General features: G+C 34.9%; 1 pseudogene; it reads left to right on the forward strand.

Moving 5' to 3' along the window:
• The first annotated feature begins 1,327 nt into the window (after positions 1 to 1,327).
• LOC120128892 lies at positions 1,328 to 13,447 on the forward strand (annotated as a pseudogene).
• Positions 13,448 to 14,736: the final 1,289 nt, after the last annotated feature.

Below are 14,736 nucleotides of genomic sequence, written 5' to 3' on the forward strand. Positions count from 1 at the left end.
AGAATTTAATAACAATCCACACTCAAATGGGCTTGGAGAAGCAAATTATGTTGGTTGGGTCCGTGGTTGGAACCAACATTAATTAACATTTTTTATAGTGGTGTTCATAATTCGGTTAAAACCAAAATAACCGACCGAATTAAAATTTTGATTGACTAAACAGTTGGTTAATTTTAGGTTTGATCGGTTAATGATTAATGAATTTTTAAATTTTAGTTTTGGTTAATTAGGTTCGAAATCGATTAATTAATCTAATTAACCGAAATTATTAAATATTTAATATATTATTTAACTTTAGGGGTGTTTAAACTTCGGTTTTAACCGAATTAACTGCAAACTAAAAGATTAAATATTAATATTTAAAATATATTATTTATAAATTTTAGTTAATTTGATTAACCGACCAATTAACCATACTTAGTTCAATTCAGTTATTTTTTTAAAAAATTGGTTCGATTAAAATTTATAATAAAATAAAAGATAAAATACATAATATAAAAAAAGATATTTCTTTTCAATTGTCTATATTTCATAAGTTTATATATAGCCACTAAATCATCAATTGTTTAGGGTTATAAGAAAATAAAAAATTTGTTTCGCGAAAAATATAATTATCAAAGGCAATAGTCTTTTTTGGAATTATATATAATTTTATTAATTACATAATTCATTTTTAAATTATATTTTAAATTATTTTATATAAAAATTACGTAAAATATAAATAATAATATAATCATATTAATATTAATAATATACTTTAACTAAATTAACTTGTAATGAAAGAATAGGTTTTTTGAATTTAATACAAGACATAATGATAAATTTACTTCTCAATATTTTTTGTCGTTTTATTATTATTTTCATGTTTAATACTTAATTAAATTTGACTCTTAGTATTTTTCTAAAAAAATTGAATTTAAATAGTTATTTTTAAAATGAAAATATTAACTAGAATGATCAATTCTTATTGAGATTGACATAAAATCTCATATGTATGTATATTTTATCATTTTAAATATTTTTATAATTATAAATTATGTATCAATATAACACGAAACAAATAATTTTATATCAATATGAAATATATATATATAAATTATTATTTTAAAATCATAAAAAATAATATTTTTATTAAAAATGATTAAATTATCTTCTGATGAGTTAAAAGTCAAATTTAAATAAAGAAAAGAATAAGAATCAATTTCATAAGAAAAATATAAATATTAAAAACTGATTTTGTCGATGTGCATAAATGCAATAACGAAGAAGGTTTTAGAGAAGTGAGAAAGGAGATTAATATAATTATTATCCAAACAGACGACAGCAGGAACACGGTATCCCTCATATTATTCCAGACAACCTAGAACCACTGCCTTGAAGAAAAAGAAGTTAAGGGAAGAGTGAGATAAAAATTATTGATAAAAAATCAATAATTATATAAAGTATGAGAGAAACCGAAGGCCCTGTTTGGTTCATTGCTTTGCCCAGAGTGAACGACTAGTTGAATGAGTGGGAATCAATCGCCAGCGATTCAGGGACTTGATAAATATCTGGGTTTTCTTTGGATTATCTCAAATTAGATAAAGATTTCATCGAAGAAGTAAACATGGGGAGTGAAGGAGGCTCCAGATTAGGGCCATGCTTGTCTTGCGCAGATTGGCTGCTTCGTTACTGCCATTTAATTTTCCGTAAGAAAATGAAATCGCCTGCCGGTTCTTTGCCGAGTAAGCCCCGTGATCGAGTCCTACGGGTACGACCTTTATTTATTTATTTATTTATATTTAATTTCCAAATCATTCAATGAGGTGAAATGTGAAAAAGTTGAAGTTAAATTTTATTTTTAAATTTCGTACATTGCAAATTTGTTGATGCTGAAATGAATAAGCTGAAAAGAACTATTGATTTTGCAATCAGAGGTTAGCTGCTTTAGGGATTCCAATGGAGTACCTCGGAAGGTCTTATGAGGGGATAGTTGATTTTGTTAATGGTAATGACTTATTGTTGCCGGAAGTAGTTTCTGCAATCGTACCTGCAGACGAAGATGTGGCGGAGTCTATACAAGATAGTAGTGTAAGGTCTAAGAAATGGATGTGTTTGAATATGAAAAATCAGTTCCGAGAGAGTATGCTTTGGTTACAGTGGCTGATGTTTCAGGATAAACCTATGAATGCTTTGAAAAGCCTAGCGAATTCGGGTGTTGGTCAACGTGGTGTTTGTGGTGTGGTCTGGGGATCGAATGACATTGCATATAGGTGCCGGACATGTGAGCATGATCCGACTTGTGCTATTTGTGTTCCCTGTTTCCAGAATGGGAATCATAAGGATCATGACTACTTAATTATATATACGGGTGGTGGTTGCTGTGATTGTGGGGATGAAACAGCTTGGAAACAGGAGGGGTTTTGCTCGAAGCATAAAGGTTCAGAACAGATTCAACCACTTGATGATAGCATAGCAAATTCTGTAGGTCCAGTCCTTGATGCACTCTTTATTTGTTGGAAAGACAAGCTTTTTGCAGCAGAACGTGTATTTCATGAAAATATGAGAGCAACCGATCGTGGTGCTGAACAGAGGAAGGCTGCAAATGAACTTACTTATGTGGTCGTTGAGATGCTAATAGAATTTTGCAAGTATAGTGACAGTTTGATCAGTTTTGTGGCTAGGAGGGTAATTGCTCTAGATGGTTTATTGGATTTTCTGGTCAGAGCAGAGAAGTTTGTTGGTGATGGTGTTGCAAAGAAACTCCATGAATTGCTGCTGAAATTGCTGGCAGATCCTGTCTTCAAAAATGAATTTTCGAAAGCATTTTTAAGTTACTACCCAATTGTTATAAGAGAAGCCATAAAAGAGGGAAGTGACAGCATTTTCAAGAAGTACCCACTAATCTCAACTTTCTCTGTCCAAATATTCACAGTGCCAACACTAACTCCTCGTCTCGTGAAGGAGATGAACCTATTGGACATGCTACTGAAATGCTTGGGAGACATTTTTCTTTCTTGTGCTAGGGAAGATGGGCGTTTGCAGGTAATTTCTATTGTTCTTATTGAAATAGGTCATAATTTCAGGACATACAATTTTGGCATAAAAAATAACAGAGCCTGAGATTTTCACATTCTGTCATTTTGGTTATTGCTATAAAACATAACTCCTGAAAATGGTTATTGAAGAATTTATTTTACTAGTAGCGAGTTAGAATTTTGACGGTTTATATAAGTTTTTGTGTTTTTTTCTTTTGCAGGCTGCTAAGTGGGGAAGTTTATATGACACCACAAACCGTGTAATTGAAGATATTCGGATTGTCGTGAGCCATGATGTAGTCTCCAGATACGCAATACATGAGCAGAAGGACAATTTAAGAACTTGGCTCAAGATTTTGACTTTTGTACAAGGGATGAACCCTATAAAGAGGGAAACCGGCCTCCATATTGAAGAAGAAAATGAATCTATTTTGCTTTTTGTTTTAAGCTATTCTATTTCCAATATTCATTCCCTCCTGGTAGAGGGGGCGTTTGCTGTTGCCTCAAGTGAAGGCGAAAATATTATTTCTTATGCTTATAAGCAAGATGTGGATGATGGAGATAGCATAAGGCATGCAAAAGTAGGAAGGCTCTCCCAAGAGAGCTCTGTTTGCAGTGGAACAGGAAGGAGTGTTACAAAGAGTAGTGAAATTGGATCTGACTCCGTTTCTCATCTTTTAATTCCCTCCTCTGCCATCTGGTTAATACAGGAGTGCTTAAGGGCTATAGAGGCTTGGCTAGAAGTTGAACACTGTACTTCTGCTGCTCTTCAGAGTTTATCTTCTCCAAATAGTAGCGGCAGTTCTGATAGCAATTTTCTGGCAATAAAGAAAACATTGTATAATATTAAGAAAGGAAAATACTTTGGGAAGCTAACTGGTTCAAGTGAGAATCATAGCTCACAATGTTCTCCTGTATATAGTGGAAATCAAGCAAGTGATGATATGGACATTGCTAAAAGTAGAGGCTCAGACAGTAAAAGCATGCCAGCTGAAACTGATCCAGTTGCATGTGGTTACATAGGGGAGACAGAATGTGGCGTAGGACTACCTACTTTGCGTGTTTTGAGCTTGTGTGAATGGCCAGATATCGTTTTATGATGTTAGTTCGCAAGAGATATTTGTTCACATTCCATTATATCGATTATTTTCCTTGCTTCTGCAGAAGGCATTGAGAATTTATTATGGTGAGCCTTCACTGCCAAATATAACAAATGCTTGTTCAGCAAGTTCGTTATCAGTGCATGCAGATTTCTTTGGTCACATCCTCAGGGGCTGCAATCCTTTGGGGTTCTCTGCATCTGTTATGGAGCATCCCTTAAGGATTAGGGTATTTTGTGCTCAAGTTATTGCTGGAATGTGGCGGAAGAATGGGGATGCTGCCCTAGTATCTTGTGAGTGGTACCGCTCTGTTCGCTGGTAGGTTAAATTTGCTTTATTTGTTGTGCATAACTAGTGGGAAGAAGTCCCCTAAGTTTCCATTTCTTAGTTGTCAAGTTCTGATGTTCTATACTTGCAGGACTGAACAAGGTTTGGAGCTTGATCTATTTTTGCTGCAGTGCTGTGCGGCACTTGCTCCTCCTGATCTCTATGTTAAGAGAATTGTAGAGTGCTTTGGGCTTTCAAACTACCTTTCTCTGACTCTTGAAAGGTCAAATGAGTATGTATTTACACCTTCTTTTACATCATTTAAATACTATCCTAGGATGCTACTTTTGTTACTTGGTTGCCTCTCATAGGGTAAATACCTTTTGTAATTTGGTCTAAGTTTCTTGCTTTGGCTTCCTTTTACATTCTCAAATTTAGCTATTAAGTAAATTTAAATATCAAAAACCAAAATTATATCCCTGTTGTATAAGTTCATCAGGTGCATGTTGAATCCCTTTTGAAGTGAAAGCATTCTTTTGCATGCATGAAATGTCATTTTTTTTTGCTTTGGAAATGACATCAAGTAGCAAAGATGGTCCCGACATTCTCACTCCCTTGCGCCACCCATAAGGACACTTATAAGATTCTGAATTTATGTTTGATATTATGAGACATTATTAGTATGCTAAATGGTAATGTCTTTCAGGTATGAGCCAGTTCTTGTTCAGGAAATGCTCACTTTTATCATGCAAATTTTACTAGAAAGGCGATTTTGTGGACGCAACACAGCTGACAGTTTGAAAAGAGAACTGATTTATAAGTTAGCCATTGGAGATGCCACTCACAGTCAACTAGTGAAATCTCTACCATGTGACCTTTCTAAATCTGACCAGCTTCAAGAAATTTTAGATAGGGTTGCTGTATACTCTAATCCCATCAGGCTTTAATCAGGTTGGAGTTTGTGGTCTTATATATCCTTTCAGTGTTATGGGTTGTCAAAATACTTTTGACCTGTTAATATTTCATGATGTTGATGTTATGCTAGGGAATGTATTCATTGCATTGGGCCTACTGGAAGGAGCTGGATTTATATCACCCTCGTTGGAACTCGAGGGATTTGCAAGTCGCAGAAGAAAGATACTTGCGTTTCTGTGGTGTTCCAGCGATGACTACTCAGCTTCCTAAGTGGGCAAACATATATCCTCCTCTTGAGGGGGTTGCTAGGATTGCAACATGCAGAGAGACCCTTAAGATTATTCGTGCAGTGATGTTTTATTCTGGTTTCACTGATAAATTTGCTGACTCACGTGCTCCTGATGGTATCCTTATGACAGCACTGCACTTGCTTTCATTAGCATTAGACATTTATTTGCAGCAGGATAGATCTGTTGGTGTAGAACGTCCTATTGGAGATTTAAAATCTATTCTAGCTTTCGCTAGTGAAGAAATTACTGAGTCATTAAACTATGGTGCTGGCAAACAGAGTTTGTTATCACTACTTGTTGCACTAATGAGAATGCATCGGAAAGACAATGTAAACAGCTATACTGAATCCAGCAACTGCAGTTTCTCTCCTGTGATTGAAAGTTTATTGAAAAAGTTTGCTGGAGTTGATTCCCAATGCATGACCATACTGCAACAACTTGCACCTGAAGTGGTCAGCCACCTATCCAAATCTACTTCTAATACTGAGAGAAGTACATCAGGTTCAGCCTCTGATAGTGAGATGCGCAAGGCGAAAGCTCGTGAAAGACAAGCAGCCATAATGGTGAGTGAAGCAATCTTGAAAAAAGTCTGATAGGATGCTGGTGAAAGATCTAAACAATCTTGATTTTAGCAATATGCTTCTCTATTAACATAAACTTTAATGTTTCATACTTGGCCGTATAAAAAAATCATCTGTGATTCTTCTAAAATAAGGATTAATTAAACCAGAGTCCAATATCTCTTTTCTGAATCTTGTACTTTTGTGGAAGTGATCTGGGTTTCACCTCAGAATGGGGGATTGCTACCTGGCCTGGTGAGAAAGCTTGTAGTAAATGCTAAATGGACATTTTCCTGCATTTTAAGTGTTAGGTGTGTTGCATGACTGTTAATTAAACAAACTGAATAGATTCTTTAAATGTGCCAGTTCCTCACTGCTATCTTTGGGTAACAGTGGAGTCAATCAGAATGTGGAAGTTGAAGAAAAATGAAACATAATCTCGGTGTTAGTTTGTGGTTTTGAATCTGTAATTCTTCTTGCAGGCAAAAATGAAAGCAGAGCAGTCTAAATTTTTGTCAAGCATCACTTCAACTGTGGCTGATGATACAAAATCTGAAGCAGAAGTTTCTGATTCTGACACGAAAAATGAATCAGAAGGTGCTGTGCAACAGAGTTGCTCCCTGTGCCATGATCCTACTTCCAAAGATCCAGTTTCTTTCTTGATTCTTCTCCAAGTAAGTGTCTAGACTTTAGTCTTCAGGTTACCCATCACTTTGAGACAAACAGTATCTTCTTTTTTCCTTAAAGAATTAATATTTTATTATTTCTTGAAAAAAGAAATCTAGGCTTTTGAGCTTTTTTGATAGAGGACCTCCATCATGGGATCAATGTTCAGACAAGCAGCAAGGATATATTCCCACAAATAGGTTGATCAATCAGTCGGGATCAAATTCCTCTGCCAGCAGTTCAGGATTGGCTTCTTTTTCAGTGCGGTTGACTAAAATTTAGTTGTTGAGTCTAACAATAATGAGCAGGGGCAAGATAAGGAAGTAAATGCCATTCTTGAGTTTTTCAAGTCTCGATTTCCTTCAGTGAGGAGCATTCAAGCACCTTTCACGTCTACTGATGCGTGGGACAGTGGTGTATATAGTTTAGGGAAGGTGGAGGAAGATATGTACATAGCTATTCGTAACGAAATGCATGACATTTCGTTAAACTCAAGGTTTAGAACAGATGAAGTATCTTCTGCTGTTGAATGTTCCCCAGAAAACCGCAGGGATGCTGAATCTGACATACTTGGAAAATACATTGTTGCACTCTCAAATGAGACAATTGAAAACTCTCTGGGAACTGAGAATACTGATATCGATAGAGAGTTGACGGAATCTACTTCACATCCTCTTGTTTATGATGGATTTGGCCCATTAGATTGTGATGGAATTTATCTGTCTTCCTGTGGGCATGCTGTACATCAGGGTTGTCTTGATCGCTATTTATCATCACTGAAGGAACGGTTAGTCTTCTAAAAAAAATATCATTTTAGTTCTTATTAGATAGATTTGCGTTTTTATTTTAACATTATTCTGAATGTAAATAATAGAGTGAGAAGTCAATGGCTCATGCAACCATATTCCACTGATCTTTCTCAAAGCAATTATGAGAAGAGGTGGCAAACGGTTCATTCGGATCGGATTTGATTCGGGTCATTTTGATTTAGACTTAATTCGGGTCAGATCAGATCACTTCGGGTTTCGGATTTATTCGGTTCTATAGTAAGTCGGGTCAGGTCGAGTTCGGGTTTCGGTTTTATTCGGTTTATAGTAAGTCGGGTCGGTTTGGGTATCGGGTAGGATCAAATTGGATCAGTTGATTTTGTGTAAGATTAAACCGAATCGATTGATTTTTGGGTCAGATCAATATCCGATCAATTATTTTCGATTTGGGTCAACTTTGGATCTTCAGATAAATTCAGGTTGAGTTAGATATAAGTCAAATCAAGTGTATATAAAATTATTGATATATTTTTGTAAATTTTTTTTTTAAAATCTTATCATTTGTGTTCAATGTGATTCAAATTCAATTATCATTTATGAATTTCATCTTTAAATTTTAAATCTTCCAATTTCATCCTTAAATTATGATTCTCATTCTAAATTAGTTCTTAAACTTTCGAACATTCAAAATTTATCCCCAACTATGAATCTTATTCTAAATTGATCCCTAAAATTTTAAATCTTTCAATTTCATCCTCAAGAAATTAGGGAAATTGAAATATTCAAAAAGTTTGGGGACCAATTTAGGATGAATATCATAGCTTGGGAATGAAATTGAAATGTTCAAAAGTTTGAGGACTAATTTAGAATAATAGTCATAGTTTAATGATGAAATTGAAGTGTTTAAAAGTTTAGGGACTAATTTGAAATGAGGTCATAGATTGGGGACATGATGCAATTAACTCATTAATAATTATTCATAATTTGATTTAAATAAATTGAAAACTAGGTTAAAATAAGTTATTTTAGTATTTTTATACACTTTAACTCAATTATTGGGTTAAAATCAGGTCAATGTTTTGTTCAAATCGTGTTTAGATAAATTAAATTCTGGTTACTTTCGGTTCGGGTTACTTTCGTTTTAACTAAAATTCGGGTGGGTTTTGGTTCAGTTTGGGTTACTTCCGGGTCGGTTTCGATTCGGTTTTTTCGGGTCTAGTTCGGGTATCGGTTCGGTTACGGGTCAAATTTTTCAGGTCTAATTTATGTGGTGTTAACTTAAACTTTAATTCATTGTTTGGACTTCATATTGTCCTTTTGGTGAAGCGTGCTCTACTGAAAAAGTATAGATTTGGAGCTTAAATCACATTGTGCCTTTAAATCCTCAAGCTTCTCTTTCCTACCTATGGGTTAATTTCGACCTTATCATGCCTTTTATATTTGTGAGTCTGTTAGTTGAGACCTGAGGACGCCTTGAGGAATCTTGAGTTTATTATTTGGATAGGTTTTGAAATTTTTTTGTAATTTCATTTATCAAGGAACCAGAAGGTACAGAAATGCCTTTAGCTTGGAGACTTTAAATGATGCCTGCCTAGAAGTGATCTGGCATAAAAATGCATAAGATATCTTGCCCTGTGGTTGCAGATTTGCACGGAGGAGTTTCTTTGAGGGAGTACATATTGTGGATCCTAATCAGGTACTAGCTTCACAAAAAAATATTCTTTTGCAAAACCTTATCTTACATTTGATGTTGAACTTGTACTTGTTTACTTTTTACAGGGAGAGTTTTTGTGTCCTGTGTGTCGTAGACTAGTAAATTCTGTCTTGTCTGTAGTGAGTGGGACTTTACAAAAGGCCGGAAGGAAGCCTACGATTTCAACTGTTGATCAAATGCCTTCTTTTGGTTCTCAATCTTCAGTAAGCAAAGAATTTGGTCCCCTTCTGCTTGAGCCAGGTTTATGCCTTCTAAATACTGCTGCCAAGATGGTTGGGAGATCTCATTTCCTTGAAGCTCTTTCTCTTCAAAGAAAAGGAAGTTTAAGTCAGGATCTGGAGCCAGTATCTCGTGTGCTGTCTAAAATGTATTTTTCAAAAAAGCGGGATAGATTCTTAGGATCTCCAAGGTTAAGCCTCCCAATAATTTTGTGGGATACTCTCAAGTATTCCCTTGTGTCAACAGAAATTGCTGCTCGCAGTGGAAAGATGTCTATGGCCACAAATTATACTCTTACTTCTTTGTGTAAGGAGTTTAAATCTTCTAGTGAATTTATATTTTCCTTGTTGCTAAGGGTTGTCCGGAACCTGAGCAGTACAAATTCCCTTCTTGCTCTTCAAAGATATAGAGGTCTTCAACTGTTTTCAGTCTCTATTTGCTCTGGGGTTGTCCCTGATAACCACAACACCACAAATAAACAAGGAGGTATGATTTTAACTAATTATTGCTTTGAGATTCACTTGAAATGTCGAACATTTATGAAGAATTTTTTTATACGAAGTTATTGATGCTGTAGATATATTTAACAAATAGAAATCATGGTTTATCCGAGTTTGATGCTGCTTATTTATTTTGAAGGATCTCTAGTTTTTTTATGGTTTGAGTCACAAAAAATTGAAATAGGACATTGCTAAAACTGAAGCATGATGATAAAACTTCCCATTCATTCTAAGGAGATGACCTTTTTCTTCTTAACCAATAGCAGGGATAAAGGGACCAAAGAGGGAAGAATGTTCTTAAAAAGTGAATGAGAGGACCACAATTATCTTGTGTGTTCTTCTTAACCAATAGCAGGGATAAAGGGACCAAAGAGGGAAGAATGTTCTTAAAAAGTGAATGAGAGGACCACAATTATCTTGTGTGTGTGTGTCGGGCATCTGATCCTGTTCTTGCTCGTGACCCTTTCTCATCATTGATTTGGGTTCTCTTCTGTCTTCCCTGCCCGTTTTTCTCATGTGAGGAGTCCTTGTTACCCCTTATGCATCTCTTCTATGTTGTCTCTGTGATTCAGGTTTGCTACTATCTCCCTTCATGTAGGTTCCTTTACTATATTAGGATGATTTTCTTTTCTGAAATTTCTGATGTCCAACATGAACAAGAAATTTTGATTACAGACAATGTTTCTGGTCAAATGAAATAGTATGAAGAAACATTGACGCTTCTAAACTTCTTGGGAAATATTTGTATGATTTGTTCTAAGAAACATGTTAAGCATCTTACCTAAACCTATTGGCAGTGGGCGAAGAGACCCAATTTGAATATAAGGACCACTGGAAATTGAAAACTTAATCTATTTGATTCAGACCACTTTAATGGGCACCAGCACAGGTAAGTGAAGATGGAGAACCTACCGCGTGACAGTTGGAAGGGGTATTAGGCAGAACTACATGCAATAACAACGTAACAGAACCTGGGGTTTGATATGATAAGCATCCAACCTAAAACAAATTGGCAAGTGGGGAGGCCGAACTTGAATATAAAAACCATAGGAAATCCAAGACTTTATTGCAGTGTAATATTTTTCCTTCAGGGATTTGTTTCAAAGGACATCATTGACCATTTGAAAATTTCCTTAAAGCAGTCATGTTCTATGAATGAAATTATTAGTCACTATAACTTGGCACTGCAATAAAATTTATGAATTTGATTTGCTCATTTCAGGCTTTAATTGTATGTTGTCGGAGACCTGGTTGTAAGATCAATGGATTAGATTCTCATCATCGCCTAATTACTCATATCTGCGGTGTTCTTGGAGAATCTGACTCTGCTCACTGGTATTTTGTGTCAAATGGTGTTGACCGCTCTTGTGATATTAGAGAAATGATTCGAAGATTGAGTTTCCCATACTTGCGAAGATGTGCATTGTTGTGGAAATTGCTCAACTCTTCTGCCCTGGAACCATTCTGTGATAGGGATAATGTGTGGGAGTCGTCTCATGTGACAACTGATATGATGGATACAATTGAAAGTACTTCAGTGGAGCTTGGTGAAATACAAGAACTAGAGAAGATGTTTAAGATTCCTCCCATAGATGTTGTTCTTGAGGATGAAGTCTTGCAATCATTTGCATTAAAATGGTTTCATCACTTCAAAAAGGTATATGGAAACCGCAGTTTCCAAAATGTTTTCTACTGCAATCCGGCAGTTCCATTTAAGTTGATGAACCTGCCTCATGTATATCAAGACCTATTGCAAAGGTTTGTTCCAATATCCATTCTTAGACATGCAGATATTGTTCCTCTTCCAAGAATATGAAGTTCATGAGAATATATCCGTTCCAACAGGTACATAAAGCATTCTTGCCCTGATTGCAAGGCTACACTTGTTGAACCTGCATTATGCCTTCTGTGTGGTAGATTATGCTCTCAAAGTTGGAAATCATGCTGCAGGTTAATTTTCAACTTCCTTTTCTTTTGCTAATTCTGTGCTTAACATGTGCATTTATCCATTATTCTCCGGTATTTTGATTATTTAGATTCTTTAGTAAGTCTACAGTACTGATCTCTTTATTTAATATTTGCCTTACTAGGGAAAGTGGATGCATGGCTCATGCAACGAACTGTGGTGCTGGTATCGGTGTATTTCTGTTGATAAGGGTATTGATCTCCTAGTTTTTGCTTTTGGAAGTTTCACCTTTTTTTTTTTTTTTGAAGTGGCTAATAGTTTTTTATTGTTGTAACAGAGAACAACGATCCTGCTGCAAAGATGTGCACGTCAAGCTCCTTGGCCTTCTCCATATTTGGATGCTTTTGGTGAAGAGGTAAAGCATTCTTTTTATTAGCAAAGTTTGTAACAATCATGTATTTGGTAACTTGAAGTTGAAGCGGATAAAATATCGGTTAGTGTTAAGTGTAATAGAAACAGACATGTTGCACTTTCATCCTCTTCTACTGTAACCGGCGAAGTGTGGTTATGATTGTGTTATCCCCTTATCAGTATCGGCCACACTAAGTTTAGTTATTCATGAGCCATGGGAAATTTTGCACCTTGGATCTACTTCGTTTGCAATTCAATGTGAATCGACTTAGGAAATTTGAAGGATTTATTAAGAAAGGTTAATCTACTTGATCGAACGTTACAAAATTTTAAGAGATTCTTGAGCTGATATATTTTCGTTTCTGTAAAATCATATATAGGTGTAAGTATCCCTTGGAATTATTCATTTTGTTGAAACTTATCTGAGATACCAGAATTCTTAATTGTGTCATGGAACTGAATCTTAAACTTTAAATTTGTACATGTTCATTTTAAATTTGTACTTGCATTCATATCATATGGAAAGGTTTTCTTACGATCTATTTGTGATATTCTACGTCACTTCCATATTTTAGGATATTGAAATGCAGAGAGGAAAACCACTGTACTTGAACGAGGAACGTTTTGCTGCTCTAACTTGCATGGTAATTTCTAAATCCTTTGTTTCCCTTATATATTTGTTGTCCATGACACTAGAGTTGGTTTTATATTTTCCAATGACCATGCTTGTAATAATATGTTCACTCATTAATAGGTTGCTTCTCATGGTCTTGATCGGAGTACAAAGGTTCTAGGCCAAACAACCATTGGTACCTTCTTCATGGTTTAGCTTGGTTTCATGATCAAGGTGTCGGTTTATATTTGGCTTCTTTTCTATTTCTCTATTCTCTAGCAAGACATCAAATTGCTTAGAAAATGGTTCTACAAAATTGAAGGTTACCGGTATCTGTAAGTGGCTGCACAAACTTAAGGGTATCAGACAACGATAATGGTGTGTGCCTGTTTTGGCTAGACATATCGGTAATCAGGTCAGTTTAGCTGATTGAGTGCTTTTTTTTCTTCTTTTGCCGTTTGTGTATTTTTACTCTTTGTTAATGAAAATGATTATTGAATCACTGGATTTTATGGGAGACGGTCTCTGTCGGATGCCCATTAATAATAAAAATATAAGGTTATTACTTTTTTAAAAATATAGATAATAATATTAGTTAATTTATTTATTTTTTGAATAATCTACAGTAATTATAAGGTAATCTGTTCAGAATCTTTCTAAACTATTGACAACGCACGCAAGCACTGTAGATGCAACTGTTTAGATTTAAGCTCTCTAGAGAAAAAAATACTCTATTTAATCACTGAGACCACTTGATGTGTCTCAGTTTATCTAAAATCTGGTGGATATTCACGTTGATGTTAACAAACAAACAATTTAATTAAACTAAATTTTGCATGCTAACCAAAGTAGTTAAAGAAATCGATGTTATTCTTACAGGTCACGGGTTCGAGCATCAACGATTGCAGTAGGGTGATTGAACATTCATTGTCAAATGGTTGAGAATATTTAGAACAAATATTATTTGTAATCACCCTAGCTTAATTAAAAAAAAAATTTTTAAAGAAAAAGGTATAGATTATATGTTTAGTATCTAAATTATTACTTTTGTATTCAATATTTAACGTTTAGATTATGTTTAATTTTGATATCCAACCATTGTAAATTTAAAGGTGATATTGACATGTCATCATAAGATAATGTCACATCATTATTGAAATTTTTTGAAAATATCAAGTCAACAATCTGTTATTTTTTAACGGTAAAATAGTAAATTGAAACCTAAACTAAACGTTAGATATGTTTTAAAAAATATTGGGTATCAAAAACGGAACAAAAATAATAGTTTAAACACTAAATGTGCAGTTTATCCATAAAATCCACCCTACCTCTTTAACATAAGTAGTTCTTATGGGTGTTTGTAAATAAATTTAAGGTTAACATTTTAACGACAATTGTTTTTTTTGGTAGACGAGAACGACAACGTTTCACATTACCATCTTAAAACTTTTAACTCTAATATATCTGTTTGAAGCAAACCCTTTACCGCCTCCGGTGGGTTTGTTAACAAATGCACTCTTTCTTCTTATTCCAACGTTAAGTTTGTTAGACAATCGACGCACCGATTTTCTTCCCTCCAGGTATGCCTTATTTTCATGATTCAACCTTCTTTCTTTAATTCTTCGCAGTCGCGAAAGATAGCTTCCTCATAAGCATCATCCAATCTCTCTTTGTTTAAGGTTTCAGCCAACCATTTGGCATCAGTTTCCACTATTAGTTTTCTTGCACCCGACTTTTTGGCTACCAATAACCCTTAACGGATCCCCAGATTTCACCTAAAGTACTTGTTAC

This window comes from Hibiscus syriacus, unplaced genomic scaffold (genome assembly GCF_006381635.1).
Source record: "Hibiscus syriacus cultivar Baekdansim isolate YM2019G1 unplaced genomic scaffold, ASM638163v2 tig00110482_pilon, whole genome shotgun sequence".
Taxonomy (NCBI): Eukaryota; Viridiplantae; Streptophyta; class Magnoliopsida; order Malvales; family Malvaceae; genus Hibiscus; species Hibiscus syriacus.